Raw genomic sequence first — 9193 nt, 5'->3', positions numbered from 1 at the left:
TAGCCATCCAAAACTTGTAGCTGTCGTATTGATTTCCCCTATCTGACTTTCAGGAGGGACAGGGTCTTTGCCTTCTGTGATTAGTTGGCCAATTGCAGCTGTTTTTTGAGAACTCTGACCTTGCCTGAGTTGCGCGTGCTTTGATATAATCTAAATTAGATTACTGTAATGTAGTTTTATGTGGCGCTGCTCTTCAGTTCAGAAACGACGATACAGAACATGACTGTGAGAGTTCTGACTGGGATATGTCATAATAATAATATGAAACAGCTGCTATTATTTATTTATTTACGCCATTTATAGTCTGCCTTTCTCATTGAGACTCAAGACAGATCACGCAGTGTGAGACATTTTAAATCAGTAGGAATGCGACATACAGTAAACAATGCAGTAGGGTTTGGCTTGCAGAAGTCTGAAAGCAGAACCGAACCAAGCTGCAATAAAGCATAGTAGGATCATACTTACAGCAACAAACAGTATGTACTATACACATTTTAAACGTGGAGTTACATGTTACTCAATGATTTCAGAAAAGGAAATCAATATTTTATTTTTAAATTTTTATCCTGTAAGTCTTTACTAAACATTACAGTATAGACCTGTTACTATTTAGTTTGGTAAGGGCTACAACAGAGAATGCACATGTACAACAGCTGCTCCCTATTTGTTTCCAAAGCTCTGTTCAGGGTGGTGGTTTTGATCTATAAAGCCTTACACAGTTTGGGCTCAGCTTTTTGAAGGGATCTTCTCCGCCCTTATCAATTTGCCAGGGTTCTGAGATCCTGTGGGAAGCTGAAGGATAGGTTGTCTGGGGTCTGTGGGTAAGCTTTTACTGTGGGTAGGCCTGTCTTTTCCCGATAGTCCTTGTGGATTGGATGAAAAGTCTTCTGACATTTAAATTGTATTGGAGGGATGGGGCTTGATAGTTTCTGCTTGTTTTTATTCCTGTGTTTGTTGAGATGAGTTTGTCTTTTTTTAATATAGTGGAATTGTTTTATCTGATTTTAATTTATACACTCCCTTTTTCAGATGGAAAGGTGGTAAAGAAATCTAAATAGATAATCTCCTGTTGTTTTTGCCTGCTCCAAATTTGGGAGTGAGAGCTTGTCATGTTTTCCAGGGCAGGAGGGACACTAGTCATGGCAAAGGTGACAGTGGCCCCTTCTGTAGCAGAGGTGGTGTGGAACACCAGTGTTTCAGCTATGACCGGTAGTATACCAAGGAAAATTAAACTTTTCACTTCTACAAAGATCCATGTGAGCAGTGCAGAGTAGGGGTGTGCAAACCCCCTCACACACTATTTTTCAGGTTTGGGTATATTAATGCTTTCGATTTATTGATCGCTCTTTCCCACATACCTGCGGGCTTAGAGTGATTTACAGTTCCTCTTGAGACAGTTGGACTAACAATATTTTGTGGGGATAGGGAAGACAAACATACAGCATTAATTACACACACATTGCAGCTAGCCGGGCTTCATCTATGGGCTGGGTCAGTCGTGTTCCTATGGCATCTTGAAACATATTGAAACAAAAAAATTACTGGTATTTCCCGATATTCCTGAATCCCAATATTGGTATGATATTCAGATTCAGTAAATATTCGGGATTGCTGATTTTTTTCCAGCTTCATTATACCCTATGGGGGGCCATTATAGTCAATGGTCCCCATAAGCTATAATGGAGAATCGATCTGGGGGTATCTGGGGCTCTGAGGGGGCTGTTTTTTTGAGGTAGAGACACCAAATTTGCAGCATAGCTGTTGGTGCCTCTCCTCAACCCCCCCATTTCAAAAAAAATGAACAAGGGGGTCCAATTATCTGGGCCCCCAAAGAAGTTGCCCCCATCCTCCATTGTTTCCAATGGAGAAAAAAAGGCATCACAGTTGCTTTAAATGCCTTCTCCAAGCTGTGCAGTTCCATGGTGAGCAAACTCCCAAGGCATTTAACGAGCTCACAGTCCCTTTAAATGCGTTTTCCAAGCTGAGAGTTTACTCTGAAGGCATTTAAATGGACTGAGAGCCTTTAACTGTGGTTATTCAGTGTCCCAAAAAATCCCAAATATTTCCAGGATTTTTCAGGCCAGCTGTTTTCAGATAGCAGAATAAGTAGCACACCCATTAACTGTTGGGGGAAATATCTGGAAAATACCAATGAGGTATTTTCTGGGTATTTTTTTCAGCTCGGTTTATGTGCCAAATGCACACCAATAGTGCAGAGAAAGGGTGGTATGTTGGGTAAATCTTGGTGAGTCTTGGTCGTGGTGATATTCAATACAATATAGGAATGGCATGTTAACTCCCTTGCAGTTTCTTTTGGAGATGACAAGTTATTTAAACTCATACCTAGGGTTTTCATTTGAATAGTGGAATCTCCATTATTTTGTTCCAGTGGTTGACCCTATGCCTTATCTCAAATGGCTTTTGAAAATTTTACTGTTTCAAAAGCAGTTTGCCAATCAGTACTTTGGGTTGCTGTTATCAAAAACAAAACAAAACTGAAAGCCTCTTTTGGATTTATGGGACTAACTTTTAAATTCCTTGAATCCATGATAATACACTTTTATTTATATGTAAATTTTAGTTTGCCAGCAAGAAAACCAGACCCTACTAACATGCTGTGATAAAAGCTGTTCCACTTCACAGGGTGTATGATTCCTTAGTCTTTACGAGAAGGAAAGGCAAGGTAAGAATGCTAATCACTAGACTCTGCAAGTCCAGAGCTCAGTTGTTGTTTTACTGTTTTATTTTAAATCTGGAATTACATGTTTTTCAATGATTTGAGAAAAGGAAATCAAACAATATTTTAGCTATTGTACATTTTCCTGGCTGTATGGCTGTGGTTTTGGCATTGTAGGACCTGACGTTTCGCTAGCAGCTGTGACTGGCATCCTCAGAGGTATAACACAGAAAGATGGAGTACTCTCTGTGTCAAGGTGAGAAGAAAAATGGTTGGCAGGTAATTTATATCTACTCAGGAAGGTTGGGTAGGAGTCATTATCTTGTAGGAGTTCCCCAGGCTGTGGCATGCTAATGGAAGAGCTTTCCTGAGGAGGTTCTTTTGCATATAGATTGGCTATTGAAATTCTAATCTTATCTGTGGCGCTGTTGTAAGATGTAGAGCATTTTGTGTTTTTCAGGACAGGAAACCATGCCCTTTTTATTTTTAAACTCTCTTCTTTTCTGTTGAAATTTTGTTTATGTTTATGAATTTCAATAGCTTCCCTGTGTAATTTGACATGGTAATTGGATGCAGCCTTTCAGTGTCTTGGAATAAGTGTCGTTTTTTCTTCTCATCTTGACACAGAGAGTACTCCATCTTTCTGTGTTTTATCTCTGAGGATGCCAGTCACAGCTGCTGGTGAGACGTCAGGTCCTACAATGCCAAGACCACGGCCATACAGCCTGGGAAATCTACAACAGCTAATGAACTCCGACCATGAAAGCCTTCAACAACATATCAAACAATATTTTATTTTTAAAATTTATATCCTGCCTTTCCAGTTTCTGCTCAAGGCAGTTTACTATAGGTGAACATTAAAAATCATGAACAGTTTTAAAAATAGCAATACAAATAAACTTTTAAAGAGGACTCTACCCTAAAATGCAGTACAGTATCTCCCAACATTGATGATAAAACAGCAGTTATCCGTTGGCAAATGCTGTATGAAATAAAGTGCATCCTGCTGATGACATTCTGAGTTTAGATTTTACTCTGATTTTGGAATTCAAAATACAGCAGCTGTCTTTTGAAGTAAATTAAATCATTGGAAGAAGTCATTAAGAACAAATCTGTTCCTAAACTGTGGGCAGTGAATGAAGGCAATGTATATATTTCTGTTCTGTACCTTCAGTGATATGTTGGGCTGCACTTCATCCCTATTTCTGCAGAGAATTCAGGTTATCCTTTTTAAATTCATGCATACTCAGTTCCTGGATTTTGTTAATCCCTTTTCTGTTTCTAGTGTAGAATTCTGGAAGATCAGCTAGTGTAGGAATAAATACTCTGGATGAGTTTGGCTCTCTCTTGAGGAATTTTAAATAAATAATGAGCCACTGTGCATCTCATTTAATGATTAACCTTGACCCTGGCTAGGTTTGCAAAGTCAGGATTGTGCAGATGTAGCAATGATGAACCATTTATATAGAAGTCAGGAAATTAAAAAAAGGTATCCATGGCAACAAATTCAATTCTTTCACATGTGCAGTATGTCTGTTACTAACCACTCTGGCAACAACACTGTATGATTGGCAAGGAAGTTATTTTCTGGCATCTTTATATACATGAACTTTGAATTTTAATAAGTATATTAATGGATTGTGTTTGCCTTGCTCTATAAGACATTAAAAATCTTCCTAGAACTGGCCTTAAAACAAATCATCAGAGGAAAAAAGGTATCTTAAACCTTGCAAAACTGGCAGTCATTGCTTATTTCTGGTGGTCTTTTCACAGGGAGCTCTTTGTCAGGCAGCAATTTGCTTTTGTGGTTTCTATAACGGAGACTTTTATTTATAGTATTGAACAATGTGCTGGGAATAAAATGTTAATTTTCATATCCTTGTACAACAGGAAAGTATGTTAACAATGTCTAGAATGGAAGTACAAACTAGAGAATAATGTTCAAAAAGGAGGAGCTTTAATTCAGGAAAACTGAAGATGTTTCTTTAGTTGGCAGTCAACTAATACAGCAGCATAATCAAGTACCCTTCAAAACTAGATCCTTTTTTAAGTTAATCTGAATCTTGTCTTTGTAAAACTTAAGGTGGCTCATAGTGTCAAATACAATCCCATAAAACAATTAGCACAACACCACTGAATTCTGTTCAGTCATACTGGACAATCTACAATTCAGCACAACTCAGTTTATAACTTCTGCGAAAACATCCTTCCAAAACACCTCCACACTCTTTAAGAGTTGTCCTTAAAAGGAGTGTTTAGCAACCTCTGCAGAAACTAAGCAGAGATTTTGCTTTCATCCATGAAAAAAAATTCAAGGACTCACCACTGATAACATTCTGCATATTGGTGTCATTAACCTGGAAAAAGGAACTGTCAGATTTTATTAAATTTGGACCAATTGGTTAGCTTATATGGAGAGTGGTGGTTATTCAAAGTATATGAATCTTGGACTGTGAAGGGCATTAAAGGTCAATACAAGCCCCTTCAATTGAACCCACTAGCAAATCAGAAGACAGTGTGGTTGATGCAGTGCAGCTCGACTATGCTTTTGGCGCTCAGCACCAAGTCTTGGTGTTCAGTAGCCTTGGTGTTATACTGGACCTAGTGTTATTCCTGGAGAAGCAACTTAATGCAGCTGCAAAACAGGCTTTCTTCCACTCCTGCCTAGCCTGTGAGATGCCTACTTACATTGATATGGTTGATCTGACCACCTGGAACCATGCCATGGTGACACCCAGACTAAACTACTGTAATGCACTGTACATTGGTCTCCCCTCAGAATCAATTTGGAAACTCCAATTGATACAGAACGCCCATGGCTTGGCTATTACTGGGAGCTAGATGGAGCACACACATTACTCCCAGTCTACAGTTACTCCACTGGCTGCGCACCAATTACCGGGCTCAATTTATGGTATTGGCTATCACACACAAAACCCTTCATGGCTTTGAGCCCTCATATCTGTGAGACCACCTCTCCCCCTATGTACTGCCACAATAGTTTCACTCATCTGAGCATGCTCTCTGCAGCTGCTGGTCTGCAAATGGGCAAAATCAACAGCTACCCCAGATGTGCCCTCTCTGTCGTGGCCCCCACCTTATGGAATGGGCTGCCTGAGGGAGTCAGGAAGGCTCCCCCTCTCCTGGCTTTCCGCAAACTATGTAAAACTGAATTAATATAGCTTTTCTACACAGGCAATAGAATTGCAGTGTACTAAATGACTCAGAAAGTTACTTAGATAAGTCATTAGGAACTGTGATTGGTTTAAGTTTTGTGTCATTTAATGACATTCTGAGACTTTTGCTTTGATTCTGTTTTTAGATTTCTGATTGGTTCTGTAACCCTTATACTATTGTATTGTTTATTGAATACCCCATCATGTTGATTGTATTGACTCACTCTGTAATCTACCTTGAGTCTAAGTGAGAAAGGTAGACTATAAATTATGTAAATAATAATAATAAAATTAGTGGGGAGCTGAAGTTTCTTAGCTGCCTTCAAGAACAACCCCATTTAGATTGTATTATAGTAGTCAAATATTTTGCTTATTTTTCATTTTGTTTTAGAAATTTTGCCACACTTGCATAGCTGTACTAGGATCTAATAATTAGATTCCTGTAGCATATAGCTCTTCTACTTTGTACAATAATGTAGTGGAAGAAATTACTTTGCAAAAGAGGCTGAAGTTGGGAATGCCCTATGCTAGTGTGAGTCATTTATGAAGATTTTAGTTGTAATCAATGTATTGTCCCCACCCTTCCCTAGTCCAGACTAATATGAATCATTTTCTTTGGTGTTTCCCAAATAGTTTGAGCGGATGCAGTGTGTGTTCCGGTAAAAAGCTATGAAACTTCTGGTACTGTCTACTGCCGTTATATATGGTTGGTTTTTTAAAAGAATTTTGGATGGCTTAAACTTGACTAGACAAACATTTTGTAACCCTAGCAATCTATTTTAACCATGAAAAATTTTCCTTCTGCTTTCTCTTGCCACAAAGCTATAATAAACTGCTAAATACTGACAAGTCTAAATGCAGAGAAACATTTTGTAACTCTGCAAAAGTACCCCAGTGTTTTAAATATAGCTAAAGATCAGTGTCTTAAATAGCTACTTTCAAAATCGGTTTCACTTTGAAATTTTGAATAAGGAAAGCTTTATTCTCTCTTACCAAGCATACTGTAAAAAGGACTGATACATCTAGCTGAAATTTTGGAGTAAGAAGACTTTTCTCCTCCTAAATGGGCCAGTGTCCATCTGTAATTCTGATCACTGTGTCAAACTTGTCTGTAACCACATAGTGTTAAAGAATTTCAGTCAGTAAGGAAGGCAGTTGTCATGTTCTGCTCTGAGATGTCCATGTCCTGACTAGGACCTGACTCTGAATAGGAAGAACTTGACATTGGTGAATTTTGTTTGGCAGAAAGCATCACCATCACCATCATCCATGTTCACATGGCTACTTTGATGCTTTGCCCTCATGTTTCTTTCTGCTGTTAAAATACATGGCTGCTATCTTGTACTTGGTTATTCCTACAAGATATGCTCTGTGTATGTTTTTCCCCCTTCACTTTGCTTTCTGTTGTGAGAAATGTGACATGGAAAAATCTTTAGCTGCACTTGTCAGACTCCATAGGGATGTGCCTTTTCGATTTCAAAATTTATTTCGGAAATCTCTCCCAGTTTTGCTAGAAAATTGAGGTAGCCTTGAGTGACACATCACTGCCTTACTGGCCTTCTAGAAAGTGGGTGATGACGGCACTTCCTGTGTGTATTCTGGGAGTTTGTTCACAAGGTGGGTGCCATAGTCCTGAGCGGAAGTACACACCACCTACAAAGAAGGTGCAAAGAAAAGGACCTGCTATGCAGAGGAGAGGCAGTCCATCAGGTGTTTGGGTCCCAGGTGAAGAAGAGCTTTAAGAGTAAGAATCAGCATATTGAATCAAGCCTGGAAGTATATAAAATTTGGTTTGCCTGACACCATATAACTTGCTTTGTATTTACTTCGTCATATATTGATATGCATGTAAACCAGTTTAGGTGACTATAGAGCAGAAAGTCACAAGAAAGGGGAAAGGTGTTTCCCTCTGCTGTTGTTTCTCTACTCCAGATATCCTCCCTGGTAGATTTCCGCCATCCCAGTGTTTCAGATGCAACGTAGACAAGTATGAGAGTTAGATCTGAGACAGTGGAGATGGAAAGGTTTAAGTGCCTCTTCTTTACTGCTTCTATATTAAAAACTTTCCCAAATGGCTTTGGATGTATGTATTCTTGTTTTTAAGTTGTTGACATTTTTAATCATGCTCCTGTGTGATATCATTTGTAATGACAAATGATATCACACAGGAGCATGAATTAAAATGTCAACTGTTGCCTGGAGGCAGTTTAGGGATGGATGAGGGCTTCTGGATTGAAAATTAATCCTGACAAAACGAGATGGAAGGAAAGTCTGACCCAGGAATTGAAGTGTCTCCTGTCCTGGATGGGGTCATACTCTCCCTAAAGTAGCAGGTCCATATCTGGCGAATGCTGCTGGGCTTGGAACTCCTCTTGGATAAGCAGGTGGCACTGGTAGCCAGGAGTGCCTTTCAGCAGTGTCAGTTGGTGACCCAGTTGTGGCCTTTCCTCGGGAAAAAAAAAGATCTTTCCACTTTGTTGTATGCCCTGGTAACATCTAGACTAGGCTACTGCAGTGCACTTAAATATGTAATTGATACAGGATGCTGTTGCCAGAATGCTAACAGGAATGGATTATAGAGACCATGTTCCATCTATATTGGCTCCCAGGTTACTTCTAGACCAATTCAGAGTGCTGGTACTGAGTTCTCCCTCTGAGGTGGAGGACATCTCCATGGGTTATTCCCACCTTGCCTTTAGGGAGGCAGGAAATAGATTTTTCCACTTCCTGTTGGTGCCTTCGGAATAGCCCATCTTCAGTTCTGTTCCTGCCTCACTAGGGAGTAGCAGCACAGTCTAGCTAGTCTTAGCTGTACTTTAGCGTTTACCTTCATTTTCGCTTTTCACAGCCTTTGCCTTGCCTGTCCTACTTTCTTTTTCCTCTACTTCTCTTCTTCCCTTTTCTTCTACTCCTACCTTGGAGTGATTACAAGGGTCCGTAGACCCAAAGACAAGTTCTCAGCTGCTGTGGCGGCAAAAGAGCTTCCCGAGGTTTTTTCCTCGGGCGAAGAGGGAGAGGCGCGTGCTGTATCAGCGGCAGCGCAAGAAGACCTTGGGGTCGATCAGCCTTCGTGGCTTGCTCGTGCACCCCCAACATCGGCTGCCGGAAAAGAGACGGCGGCGCAAAGCGCCCAGAAGCACCGTCGGCAGCCAGAGGAGGATGAGCCTGCCATTTTCCAGGCATGCCTTTGGGCGACAGGCGGCCATCTTGGAGACCTGGCCTTGAGCCTTGGATCTCTTGCATGGGCGATCCTGGGAGCCACGGAGACAGCAGGAGGACGTCTCTCCACATCTCCAACCCTGGTGCAACCAGCCCAAGGTGCTGCACAGACGGGTAAGCC

The sequence above is a fragment of the Gekko japonicus genome, unplaced genomic scaffold (genome assembly GCF_001447785.1).
Source record: "Gekko japonicus isolate JY-2015 unplaced genomic scaffold, Gekko_japonicus_V1.1 scaffold767, whole genome shotgun sequence".
NCBI lineage: Eukaryota > Metazoa > Chordata > Lepidosauria > Squamata > Gekkonidae > Gekko > Gekko japonicus.
Note: the sequence above shows the minus strand (reverse complement) of the source record.